This window comes from Giraffa tippelskirchi, chromosome 12 (genome assembly GCF_054371585.1).
Source record: "Giraffa tippelskirchi isolate mGirTip1 chromosome 12, T2T-mGirTip1v1.2.pri, whole genome shotgun sequence".
NCBI lineage: Eukaryota > Metazoa > Chordata > Mammalia > Artiodactyla > Giraffidae > Giraffa > Giraffa tippelskirchi.
The window spans coordinates 100,200,303-100,214,903 of record NC_137286.1 but is presented as its reverse complement, the minus strand read 5'-3'; positions in this window follow the sequence as shown (position 1 = coordinate 100,214,903).

Sequence of the window (14,601 nt, the reverse complement as noted above, 5' to 3'; positions counted from 1 at the left end):
TATTAACCCTGCCTATTTCAGGGTTGTTATGAAGATTAAACAAGGTCTGTAAAAACACTTGGCAAAGTGTAAAGTGGATGACAGAAGTGAAATACTATCAGTTATTTATTATTGTATAACTGAATTACTAATTAGAAAAGAAATTGAGTTGAAAATAAATCAAAAAGGTGTTTCTCATATCATAAAAGACAATGTTTGGGAGATCATAAAATAACAGTACTAATAAACCATGGATTAAATATATTATCTCATTTACTGCTTATAAAACAAAGCTCCCAAGATTAGGGAAAAATTTTCTTCAAAGGTTAAAAATAAAAATAATGACCCTTAGTATTTAAAATAAAACTTTTAAAGCCCAGTAACACTGAGAAAAGAAGCAAAGCAAAAGTTTTGCTTACTTCAATGCTGCTATCTTAAAATCTGTTTTGGTGCTTTTATAATAGTGATGTTTAGTTAGTTCATCAAGCAGTTATGGGCAATACAATAATATTTTTCTATGAAGAACTTATAATGTCAAAGAGAGAAATCAACCAAGGTTTTAAAATAATCTCTTTTTGTTTTCTGAGAACTATAAAACAGTCAATTTACTCATGGATTTATCAGTTTACTCATGGATTACATAAATATTAAGATTCTTTTTAGCCAATAAACTTAAATTCTTTTATGGAACTAAATTGGAACTAAAACTATTATAATCTAAATGTATTTGAGCTCCATGTTGTATTAATTTAAATGAGGGAAACAGCAAAAGAGAAAAGGAAAAAGGACAAGACAATGAGAGGCAAAGAGAAAGAGTAAAGAGAAAGATTGATGGAGGAAACATCCCCTGTTTACACAATCAGTAAGTGTTTTCTGAGAGTCTCCTCTACGACTGGACCAATGTGAAAAAGGAAGAAGGAAAGAATAAAACAAAACAAATTGTTTTTAATAAAATGAAAAAAGAAAAGGAGAAACCCTGTGGTTTCTGGACCAGAGGGAGTCAGAATGAACTGCTGTTCTCTAAGGCTGTGGTGTCTGAGGTCCTTCTGTCCTTCAACATTTTGATGAGTTAAAACATGCGGTCCATTGCTCTCCCAAAGCATCGTTAAACCTTCACCATCATTAAACCTTCACAGACTCCTCTCAAAATGGAATAATCCCAGCAAATAAAAGTGCCCTGAAGGTTGTAGCAGCTCTTGTCAGGCCCTCACTCACATAGAGGATATTTGCCAAGATTCAGATGAATGAGAGCTGGGGCCACATTTGGCCCACGGGCTGGAGACTTGCCAGATCCAAAGTAATCCAGTATGTTTCTCCAGCAAATATTATGCAATATGTGATCATGTCCTGAGTTCAGAGTTCCATGTAGTGAAAAATGATCATAATCAAAAGTTACATATTCATGGATGCCAACCTGTTCATATTCCTAAAAGATACATTAAATGAAAAGTATTCAATTATTCAATATAATTGAAATATATAATTATTCAAATACATAATTGGTGCCTGTTATAAAATCCAACAGACTCAATTTACTAAAATTAGTACTTAAATGAGTTTTAAACTACAGAACTAGTTCAACATATGCTAAGGACAGACTCTGAAGACTTATTGGATTTTCAGTGTTTCTTTCAGCTGAAGAGGTTTTCTGGTTTATTCTATGGCCAGACTTTCTGGATTGTTAACACTATTTTGCTCTTTCAGTTTCTTCAGACTCAGAGGATTTTTTTTCCCTCTCTCCCTTCCCCCCTCCATCTTCTCCTTCTGTCTTGCACGCTCTCACTCCACTTTTCTCATACATGCATGCAGCAGCAGCAGCAGCATGCACATATTCTCCTCTATTTCTGTAGTTTTCTGTTAGCAGTGGCTTCTGAAAGGTAAAGAAACATGTCTGAGAATGCAAACCAAAGAAAGATGAAATATATTCTGCTTTGAAATATTGGAGAAAAATTTTACAAAGCTGAAACCTTCTGATTTAGCAAGCGTATAAATTTCACATTATTTATCATTTAGACCTTTAAGCTAAAATGAGAAAAAGGATTGTGTAGATTTTAAAAATATATCTTCTTAGAGCTTATTTGATTTATTTGTTTCTTTTACTGGAACTACAAAATCTTCCTTTATATAAATTATTCTCAAGAATATGCTATATCATGAAACATGGTTTTCCTGTTATTTTAGGATCAAATGTTTTCTAGAGAAAAGTATTTTTGGTTTCATACTGAAAATCAATCTCTTATTGACTCAATGGAAAGAAATGTATTCTACAGATACTATTGTTGGGACTGCAGCTATTTCACTTTTCTGTTATACATTAAGAATCTGAAGTTTTGGGAAGATTTTTTGACAAGACAAATTCCCATAGGAATTCTATAATGTGGGATCTCTGTGATAAAATAGAACTCAACTAGTGGCCCCTGGTTTGTCTCCTGCCAATCTGTCTTAAGGGCTTCCCTGATGGCTCAGCAGGTAAGGAATCTGCCTGCAATGCAGGAGACACAGGAGACTCAGGTTCAATCCCTGGGTCGGTAAGATCCCCTGGAGGAGAGAGTGGTAACCCACTCCAGTATTCTGGCCTGAAAAATCCCATGGACAGAGGAGCCTGGTGGCCAAAGTCCATGGGGTTGCAAAAGAGCCAGACACGACAGAGCAACTAAACACATAACCTGTCTTTAAAATAGTCATAAAAACAAGAACAAGGTATAAAGTTCCTGCCCCAATAGAAGCTAGAAACGTGGATCAACATCTACAGGAAGAATTCACCTATTGAAAGTGCAGATGGTAGAAGAGTGGGAGTGAGGTAAAACAATATGGCACTTCACATGTCTCTCTGTGAAGTCCCCACCTCACCGTTATGGAGACTTTGCTGGGCAAGTGTGGACCATCAGTCTTTTCGAATCTCTTTTTTTAGGTAGATGAGCTCTTTAACAAACGTAGTAAACACTTCCCTTCTTAGAACAGCTCTTTCTGTTTATTTAGGGACTATAATTTCCAATAATACAATAGAGCCATGGATAGAAGTGCCAGGAGTTGCTCAATATAATTCATCATATTATACACACACACACACACACACATACACACATGACAAGGACTGTGTTAAGAATTCAGGATAATATGATGATGAAGTTATTAGTCTTTGCTATTGAATATAGTGGTTAAATGAACACATATAAATTACAATATAAAAAGCATCCTATATGAGGCTCCCAAAGGCCTGCAAGCTAAGGAAGGGTCTTCAGATATTGCAAGTTGACCACTGCAACATCCCTTCTCTCTTTCCTTCTTAGTAACTTTTTGTTGTTGTTTATGAGTCACTAAGTCGTGTCTGACTTGTTCCCACCCCATGAACTGCAGCATGTCAGGCTCCTCTGTCCTCTTCATCTCCCAGTTTCCTCAAATTCATGTCAATTGAGTCAGTGATGCTATCTAACCATCCCACCCTCTGCCGCTCCCTTCTCCTTTTACCTTCAATCTTTCTCAGCATCACAGTCTTTTCCAATGAGTTGGTTCTTCACATCAGGTGGCCAAAGTATTGCAGCTTCAGCATCAGTCCTTTCAATGAATATTCAGGACTGATTTCCTTTAGGATTGACTGAGTTGATCTCCTTGCAGTCCAAGGGACTCTCAAGAGTCTTCTCCAGCACCACAGTTTGAAAGCATCAATTGTTTGGTGCCCAGCCTTCTTTATGGTCCAACTCTCACATCTGAACATGACTATTGGAAAAAACATAGCTTTGACTATATGGTCCTTTATTGGTAAAGTGATGTTTAGCTTAGTTAAGTTTAGTAACATAGCCCTGCTTTTTAATAGTTTGCATGTTTCCACATGGAATGAAAGACTACATCTCCTATATTCTCTGTGTGGCTTGAGTCCTGGTTGACACAGCAAATCTACCCAGCCAGTCTGGAAAATCAAATTTCCAGAATTCTTTTATGTGAGAAAGAGTTAAAATTTTCTTTTTCACCCTTACATGGGAGTTTAGCAGGTAAACCTAAATATGATACAAGGGCTAGTCAGAGGTGGAGAAAAGGAAGAAAGTGCTACTTTAAAGATAGAAGCAAGAGAAAAACAAATACTGAATGACATTCAGTTCAGTCGCTCAGTTGTGTCCGACTATTTGTGACCCCATGAACCACCACACACCAGGCCTCCCTGTCCATCATCAACTCCTGGAGTCTATTATTTATTTATTATTATTACATTTTTTCTTTCATTACCTTTGCATTTTGATTCATAGTTAGAAAGTCTTTCCTTACGTTAAAGAAAAAATCATCCATACTGTCTTGTAGTGCTTCTGTGCTTTCAGCTTTTACTTTTTGATCGCTAATCCATTTGAAGTTTATTCTTATGTTCAGTGTGAGATATAGACCTGAATTTATCTTATTTTCAAGTTGCTTTCCTATTTTCTGGTCTCTCCCTCCTAACTCTGTTTTATCAATTCACACCACTGCTTGATCTGTCTCCCTAAAGCCTAACTTCCCTCACATGCCTCTCTTGCTCAATGGCCACAGATAACTTCTTGCCACCTACTGCATCAAGTCCAAAGGCTTCACGCCAAAAAATTAAAGCACTCTGTAATACATACCATTGGACATATCCAGTCCATCTCCATAATCCTAGCATGTAATGACTTTCCAGTCTTTTAAACTTTCAGTTCAGTTCAATTCAGTCACTCAGTCGTGTCCAACTCTTTGCGACCCCAGGGACTGCAGCACGCCAGGCCTCCCTGTCCATCACCAACTCCCAGAGTCCACCCAAACTCATGTCCACTGAGTCGGTGATGCCATTCAACCATCTCATCCTCTGTCATCCCCTTCTCCTCCTGCCCTCAATCTTTCCCAGCATCAGGGTCTTTTCCAATGAGTCAGCTCTTCACATCAGGTGGCCAAAGTATTGGAGTTTCAGCTTCAACATCAGTCCTTCCAATGAACACCCAGGACTGATCTCCTTTAGGATGGGCTGGTTTGATCTCCTTGCAGTCCAAGGGACTCTCAAGAGTCTTCTCCAACACCACAGTTCAAAAGCATCAATTGTTTGGTGCTCAGCTTTCTTTATAGTCCAAATCTCACATCCATGCATGACTACTGGAAAAACCATAGCTTGACTAGATAGACCTTTGCTGGCAAAGTAATGTCTCTGCTTTTTAATATACTGTCTAGATTGGTCATAACTTTCCTTCAAAGGAGCAAGCGTTTTTTAATTTCATGGCTGCAATCACCATCAGCAGTGATTTTGGAGCCCCAAAAAACAAAAGTCAGCCACTGTCTCCACTGTTTCCTCATCTATTTCCCATGAAGTGATGGGACCAAATGCCATCATCTTAGTTTTCTGAATATTGAGCTTTAAGCCAACTTTTTCACTGTCCTCTTTCACTTTCATCAAGAGGCTCCTTAGTTCTTCACTTTCTGCCAGAAGGGTGGTGTCATCTGCATATCTGAGGTTATTGATATTTCTCATGGCAATCTTGATTCCAGCTTGTGCTTCATCCAGCCCAGTGTTTCTCATGATATACTCTGCATATAAGTTAAATAAGCAGGGTGACAGTATATAGCCTTGACGTACTCCTTTCCCAACTTGGAACCAGTCTGTTGTTCCATGTCCAGTTCTAACTGTTGCCTCCTGACCTGCATACAAATTTCTCAAGAGGCAAGTCAGGTGGTTTGGTATTCCCATCTCTTTCAGAATTTTCCACAGTTTATTGTGATCCACACAGTCAAAGGCTTTGGTGTAATCAATAAAGCAGGAATAGATGTTTTTCTGGAACTCTCTTGCTTTTTCGATGATCCAGCAGATGTTGGCAATTTGATCTCTGGTTCCTCTGCCTTTTAAACTTTAAGAGCTAAAATTTATGTAAATAGATACATGGAATTGCTATATGAACTATATATTTTTAAATTTTATTGTATATAACCTATTAGTAACATTTTTAAAATATATAAAGATATACCATTATTGTACCTAACATATTTTTGTTTACATTGAGTATAATAAAAGAATGAGTTATAAGTTCTTTTCTCCTAGAAAGATGGTATTTTACAAAATACTCTGTTCAAACCATGATCCATTTAGGATCCAGAGGGTCCATCCTGGGAAAGTTGTACAAACCACATGCCTCTAGTTTATAAGAAAACAGAGTTGCATTTAATATTTTAATTTGGGGGAGGGGTTCTTCTATGTATCTGTTTTATTTACCAGAGACTTCACTGTTACATTTGGCAATAGTTATAAAATTATAATTCTGAACAATCCTTAACATAATTGTCTTGAAGGATTTCAGATTTGTTTCTGAAAAACTTCAACAGCAAAAAACTTAAGGTAAAATTGCACAACTTAAAAATAAGGAAATGACAAAAGAACTCTGCTATAGGGAAGTCAACATGGTCCCTTACTAAATACTTCTTGAGCTCCAGCTCATGTAAATGTCTCAGTAGTCCATAATGATGTAAGCTTTGATCTTCCTCAAAAACAAGCAACCAAGCTACTCCTGGGAAAACTGCTGTGTATCATTGAGCCGTGTCATGTTGTTCTGTTGACAAATTTCTGTATATGTTCCTGCCCAGTATGGTCATGTGACTTCCTGAGGAACTGGTTATTAACCATATCAAACAGAAAAATAATACTGACAGATGTGAGATGAACAAAATGTGTAATTAGCATATTTTTGAAAGAGAAGCTTTTTCACTCTCTGAGCTTTCCAGAACAGAAAAAAAAAAAAATACTATATACAATTCTGGAGTTTCCCTTTTCTTCCATGGGCTTACTCTTTAGTGTGGCTGTGTGTGACTTAGTCACGACTTAGTCACTCAGTCGTGTCCAGCTCTTTGCGACCCCATGTATTGCAGCCCGCCAGGCTCCTCTGTCCGTGGGGATTCTCCAGGCAAGAATTCTGGAGTGGATTGCCATGCCCTTCTCCAGGGGATCTTCTGAACCCAGGGATCAAACCCAGGTCTCCCGCATTGCAGACGGATCCTTTACCGTCTGAGCCACCAGGGAAGCGGAAACATCTCATTATTTTAGCCTATTTTTCTTCATTGTTCTCCAATGTACATGTTCACTTCATAAGTTTTTGTTAGCAGTTGTTCTGCTACTTAGTTCCTTTCTCTTGGAGTATTTGCTTTTCAAATACCTCCCTCTGTCATCCTGCTAGGTCATATTAAGTGGCGCTAGTAGTAAAGAATCCGCCTGCCAATGTAGGAGACACGAGAGATGCAGGTTCGATCCCTGGGTCCGGAAGATCCCCTGGAGGAGGCCATGGCAACCCGCTCCAGTATTCTTGCCTGAAAAATCCTATGGATAGAGGAGCCTGGAGGGCTACAGTCCATGAGGCTGCAAAGAGTTGGACACGACTGAGTGAGTCTATACAAAACATCCTTTATCTAGCCCTGGGCTTGGCCCTACATATTTGAATTCATCAGCTTGATTCTGGAGTTAGCTGTTGTATCAGATCCCACAAAATAAAACTTTTCAGTATTTTCATGGAGTTTAGTGTTTACTCACATTCGTTTGCTAGGTTTATGTGCTTTAGGTATAGATTCTAAAATCTAGTACCATTATATTGACAGGCTCTAGCTAATTTCCTGCATATGTACTTGGGAATATGCACGGGTGCATATAATTACTTAGCTAGTTTCAGCTAATATCATTAGTATTGGTATTGTCATTGTGGTATTGTCATTTTTCTTTTCTTAGATATTTCACTTTGGTTTACCCAAATGGAGACAGGGCATGCTGGCCCCATAATGAATGTTCATTAGATAGTAATCTGAAATTAGCTGTATGTAACCCTAAGGCCTTAGAGTTTTAATGACTTTTAAATAAAGCTTCTAATGAATATCTTCTCATATATGTAGCAACTAAATGATTACAATTTTCTAACTGGTGCTTTTCAATTTCTTTAAAGTATGGTAGGTAATTATTCTACGAATGAGACTGTTTCAAATACCATACCTCTTTCCTGAATTCTAGCTTCCCTACCTGTTGGCTAGACACTGCTTTCTGGATGTTCTTCAGGTCCCTTAGGGCTTCCCTGGTGGCTCAGATGGTAAAGAATCTGCCTACAATGCGAGAGACCTGGGTTGGATCCCTGGGTCAGGAATATCCTCTGCAGAAGGGAATAACAACCCACTCCAGTATTCTTGCCTGGAGAATCCCATAGACAGAAGAGCCTGGTGGGCTACAGTCCATGGGGTCACAAACAGTTGGATACGACCAAGTGACTGACACTTTCACTTAAAGTTTTGGGCTTCCGTGGTGACTCAGATGGTAAGGAATCCACCTACAATGTGGGAGACTGGGGTTCAATCACTGGGTTGGGAAGATCCCCTGGAGAAGGGAACAGCTACCCACTCCAGTATTCTGACCTGGAGAATTCCATGGACAGAGGAGCCTGGCAGGCTACAGTCCTTGGGGTCGCAAAGAGTCAGACACAACTGAGTGACTTTCACTTTCACTTCAGGCCCCTTAAATTCAACACATGGAAATACTCACTCAGTATTGTCCCTGATAACATTCTCCTCCTGGGTCTTTTACCCAGTGGCTCAGTTTAGAGATCTGAGAATCCCCTGAAGTCTCTCTCTCCCATCCTTCCATTGCTCACCATATCCCTTCAACTTTATCTCCTAAGTGTATCTTAGATTTGTTTCCTCTGTATCCAGAAATTAACTGATTTATTGCTTTGTGGGATCTTACTTCTACTCTCTCTCCCGTCTAAGACCAACAGTTTAGGCACTCTTCTGGATACTGCATCCAACTGTCAGAATGTAAAGTTATAGAATGAAGAAACAGTGCACAGATCAGTGTTTACATGCGAGCAAAAAGCAAAATAAAAGAACAGGTTGAGGAGAATAGCTGTTAGGAGCATTCAGGCTGGTTTGAGGGCATTGGTAGGCTGTGCCAGGTTTCTGTTTTTATGATCCTATAAAATGAAGGGCTGGCATAATGAAACTGAGAAGAATTTAGATAAAAATGATTTGTGGATTTTCACTTTACATCAAAGATCATTACTCAGCAGTAGATATGATTGTATTTTGTAAATAAAGGTCCATTCACTCAGAGTAAACTCAATATACAGACTTGAAAGTTAAAACATTCACCAAATAGTGTTCAAATTTATTTTATGTTACCTGAAGTTTTAAAATAGGAGGCAGTTAGAGACCATGGTACACAAGCACTAGAAAATAGCATCTACTAATTTATTTAAGCTCAGTCATATTTTACAGAATTTCAGAAAGCAAAAGAACTTAGTAAATATTCAGGAACCATTTTGTGAATACTGAAGGGATTGTCACCTCAGCAAATAATATCTGCATAATTTACTCTAAGAAACATGAGAATCATGTATAATGTAGAAGACATTCCGAAAGAAGAAAATTACTTCAAATAAAAATGGAATTTGTGCACTAATTGATTCAATATATATAGCACATGCTGCTAACCCAATATCCTTAGTTTTTGTCCTGAAAAACTAAGGTCAGGATGAGTGACTTCCAGATCCATCTCTCTGAGTCAGGTTTTGTTGTTTTGCAACAAAAAAAATAAATAAAAAATCTCAGCGGCTTACAACCACAAACATGGATGCCTTGCTCACGAGTCTGTGGGTCACGTGTGGGTCTTCTGGGCTCAGCCGGGCTCAGGTTCAAGCCTGCAGCACATGGTTCTCACTCTGGCTAAGGAGTGGGGAAGCCAAGCCACACCACACAAGACATTTAAAGCCTCTCCTGGAATGCGGCACATGCTACTTCTGGTCATATTTTATTGGTCAAAATCGGTCTCACGACTGAGACAAAAATCAGTGCAGTAGAGAAATACACACTCACTATGAGAGGTTCTGCCAAGTCACATGGCAAAATGTGGAACTGAGTGCATAATCCTTTTGCAGGAAGTGGAATACTTGGTAATGCTAATCTAACGTACCATGATATCTCTCATATGCATCTTTTTGGTCTGGCCATGTATGCGTGGCCAGGATTCTCTCAGTTTCACTCAGTTATAAGAATCCGGTCTACTTTCTTCTGCCATCAGCCTGACTCTGGACTTAGTTGCTCCGTACGGTGACGTGGCTTCTTAATTTCTCAGTTTGTTCTACTCAAGATGTGCAGGGCACAGAATTCGTCTAGTGGTCTTTGCAGTTCAGACAGACTGCTCCCTTCCCTGAAAAGCCACGGAACTTCTTATCTGCACCTTTCATTTGGAGTCTTACCTAACTTTTCAATATATCTGGTGCTCCCTTTAAAATACAATTTTCCTAGGAATACAGTTTTTAGTTGCCAGTCATTTTCTCTAAGAATTTGAATGCTATTGCATCTATTCTGGCTTCCATCATGGTTGTTGAGAAGTCCATTAGCATTCTAGTTTTGCCTGTGTAGGTCATCTGCTTTTTCTCTCTGCTTTATTTTAAAGCTTTCTCTGTATATTCGATATTACCCAATTTTAATGCCAAATGTCCAGATGTGGATTTATTTTTTTTTGCACTGCCTACTAGACATTGTTCTTCCTATATCTATAAATTTTATATTTTATCATTTCTAGAAAATTCTCAGTCATCACCTCCCTAAATGTTCTCCTTTATTCTCATGACTTGTTCTTTCTGGGACTCTAGCTGCATGTTGAAACTTTTCATGCTTTCCTCTGAAGCTTTTAATTTCTTTAGTTTTGTTCATTCTCTGCTTATCTGTACTAAATTCTGGATAATTTCTTTACCTCTTTATTCCAGTTTACAACTTTTTTTCTCACCTGTCTTAATGACTACCTTTACCCGTACACTGAATTAAGTTCCACAAATATGTTGTTTCTAAAAATTCTGTTTCTTTTGAATGGTTTCTTATTTCTTACTTATTTTTGTGACTCTGTGTGTTCCTTTCTTTAAACATTTTGTATTCTATAACTGATAATTTCAATATGTGAAGCTCTTAGGGTTCTGAATCTGTTGCTTTTGTTTGTGCTAAGGGTCACCTGAGTGTGCTTGGTTGATGGTTGATAGTGAGCCAGTATTTGGTTGACATTAATCTGGGTAAACCCCGAGGAACTAAATTGAGGATGTTTTCTACAGAGTTTGTGTTTCTATTGCACGGTGCTGGAGGGTGACTCTTTGACGGTGCGTGGCTTAGTCCTCTGGGGAGGCTGAGGCTGACCTTTGAGACCTTGCTACTCCCCCAGTTTAAAAGCTGATCTTTTAGTTGGCATCTGCATTTGTTCCTAGGCATATCTTGCCTTTTATGTTTGCTCACTGTTCTGCATTGCCGTTTCAGCATTTTTACTTTTGTCTTGTGTTTTTCCTTTAGACTTGATTCTTCTCATTTTTAACACTGCAGAAATGCAATGAAAATTGTTTTCGTGCAAGAGCTCTTATTTTCAAGCAAGAAGGCTTTTCAGAGACTATCTAATCTACCCTCCTGCTGGGAGTGGTTGTCTCTGTGATATTTTTTTACTCTGGGTTTATGGCTGTGCTCCTATTCACTGAGCTTGCCAAGAGTTGAAATTCCCAGATAAATGGAGCATGACTTAAATTATTTTAAATGTAAAGTATTAGAGTGAGACTACATAACTGAGACTTCCCTTCTCAAAATGGACCCTATATGAGACTGGTTTGCTTAACTGACTGACATTTTGTGCTAATGAGGTTGTGTGATTCAGTTAGGTTTGTACTGCCTACAGAGTAACAAGTAGGTCTGTTACCACTGCTGAAAGGTTACTCAAAATATCAATCTTACTGAATGACGAGTTAATAATGTATCTCATGAAGAAAGGCTAATGTAATTATAATCCTAATCATAATCATGATTATAGCTGAATATCTAAGGTTTTGGAACTTCCCCAGTAGCTCAGTGGTAAACCATCTGCCTGCAGCACAGGAACCGCAGGAGACCTGGGTTTGATCCCTGGGTTGGGAAGAGTACCTGAAGGACGGCATGGCAACCCACTCCAGTATTCTTGTCCTGTTTGACTCTTTTGTGACCCCATGGACTGTAGTCAGCCAGGCTCCTCTGTCCATGGGATTTCCCAGATGAGAATACTGGAGTGGATTGCCATTTCCTTCTCCAGGGAATCTTCTCAACAGGGGTCGAACCCATGTCTCCTGAATTGGCAGGTGAATTCTTTACCACTAACCCACCTGGAAAGCCCAGGTAATTATCCTGTTAGTGAATTCCCTTGAATTAGCCAGAATTACATTGAATTGTGCTATTTATTAAATACTATATTTATATGAGCTTTTATACTATTATTGCCAAAAATGTAAGTGCTACCCACAGGAGACTTTCATGAAGGAATAAGTTGATTCAGGCAAGGATCAATAAGATACACTTGTGCAAGTTTGACGTTAACACCCAGGGATGAATCAGTTTGTACAAGTCTTCCTCTCTGCATGAAGCACTATCTGGAGCTTCCGTACCAACTGTGTCTCCAAGGAAAGAGTCAATACGTTCACCCTTATTTAAACCCATATATTATATTCTTGTGTACATTTCAACCGTTTGGGTTTCGGTTCAAGATACTGAATGCTCATACTAGGTAAATCAAAGTTAAAACTTATTAAATGAAATATCTTTCAATATTTGCACTTTCGGCCTTTAGAAACCAATAATGAGCCTAAGATTTTCTGAACTATTATTTATAATTATGGAGTTCTGAATTATTTATGTTAATATTATAAAGATTAACTTTGAAAAGCTTAACACAAAAGGATGATGATTCAATGTTTTAACAATTTAAATCTATTTCTAAGGCTTAATATTCAAGAAGAAGTCAAAATTAAGCGCTTTGAAATCTTGACATTTCTTCCTTCTCCAAAAATTGTGTTTTCATGAAATATGTATTTAAAACCTCAAATAAACTTGTGATGGACAATTCATAGTATTTAGCTGCACTTAAAAATTTATGCTTAACGTTTCAATACCAGACACTAGCATCCGTCATTTTGACAGTAGAACACAAAATATAGGAAAAATTCATCACTCTGAATTTTTTTATGAGAACTAAGGCAAATTTTACGTAAAAAGACCTCAAAATTAGTGAAGAAAAAAGGTGCTTGAAACGTAAGAAAAAACCTTGAACTATTTCTTTTCATCGTTTCCTTTATTCTTGCTGCTCTCTCTTTTGGTTTGAAAAATAAGATGAGAATACATCTAAATGTATCTGGAAGGAGTCTTAGAGAATTTAGCTCACTTCTTAAAAGAGAAAAGAACTAACTGCATTATGTGATAAATAAAATATTTTCTAGTTGAAATTCCCTTTGAATTTTTATTCTGTCAAAGGCTGGAATGAAAGAAAGAACAATGAAAACCCCATTTGTTATGATTTGTGATGATGTAGCCAGCCATCACAAGATAGTTTTTCAGTGTTGTTATGACATAATTCATAGCAACATATAAGAGCATCATTCCCTTAGAAAATCCTGTGTCCAAATCAGAACTACAAAATGTTTAGTATGTCTACATAGACATTTCTCAGAATTTCTTAGACGACGAAATTCTACAATGTCCTTTTGTAGACTCTTTATCATTAGACTAGGATCAACTGAATTCTATGACCAAAGTCCCTTTCTCTAACTTACACTGACTATGCTGCTTTAAAAGCTGCTTTCAGGATGTAAGAACTGAATTATAATTAATATTTTCTAATAGATGTGAAACACAGAATTGAAAGCAAGAATAAAAGTATACATTTTAAAAAAGGAACATAATTATAGAGAAAGTAAATGAAGTTTAAAATATTGTGTGAATGTCTTACGGTGAGTAAGTATTAAACACAGGGCCATATATCTTAGTTATTACTATCTTTCTGTATGCCATTTGAAAACATTTAAGTGCATTTGAATGGAAGCAGGTATTCTTCATATATTTGCCAGTGAGTAGTTTTTGTTAGTTGTTTATTGAATGAAAAATATGCTTGCAAAGAGTTTCATCACCTATTCAGTGTAATCTATCTATTTCCCTCCCTATTGAAGAACTTCTATATACGGTTGGATTTAAATTAAGAGCAAATCTGTGTTCGCTTTGGCAGCGCATGTACGAAATTAGGAGCTAATTGTGCTACATGCTTTAATGGGAAACTTTTTTAGAGTGATTTTAAAAAAATGTTTTTTATAATACCAGAGTTTTATGTATGTCTCTCTGTACGTACTATAATGAATTAATGATCAAGAATACAACTGTAGATTTGAAATAAAATGAAACCAAAAAAAAAAAGAATGAAAAAGATAGGCTGCATAGTGACAAAGACCGTCTCCTCTCATGCCAGTAAAGTTCTAGCTGTGAGCATGCTCAGACACAGGGGAGGCACTGAAGTTAGTATATCAGAACTCCTTCTGAGGTATAAGGAGCATACGTCTAATAACTCAGTTGCTGTGAACCCATTGTTACGTTTCTGGTATTAAGTGTCTCTTCAGCCGCAGATTGATTGCAATGTTCCTTCTACTTCATTTCATCGTTCTGATGGATGTCAAAGGTAAGGCTGCTGCTTTCTCGCTTAAATGAGTGCAATTCCAAAAGAACAGAATATTTCTACTTAGTTCTATCATATTTATAACACACTCATTGCAGTGTTTGATGAGCAGACCTCCAGTTTGCATTGTCGTTGTCACTAGTTGCTTGTAGTCTCATCCTAGCAGTTTCTAGATGCAA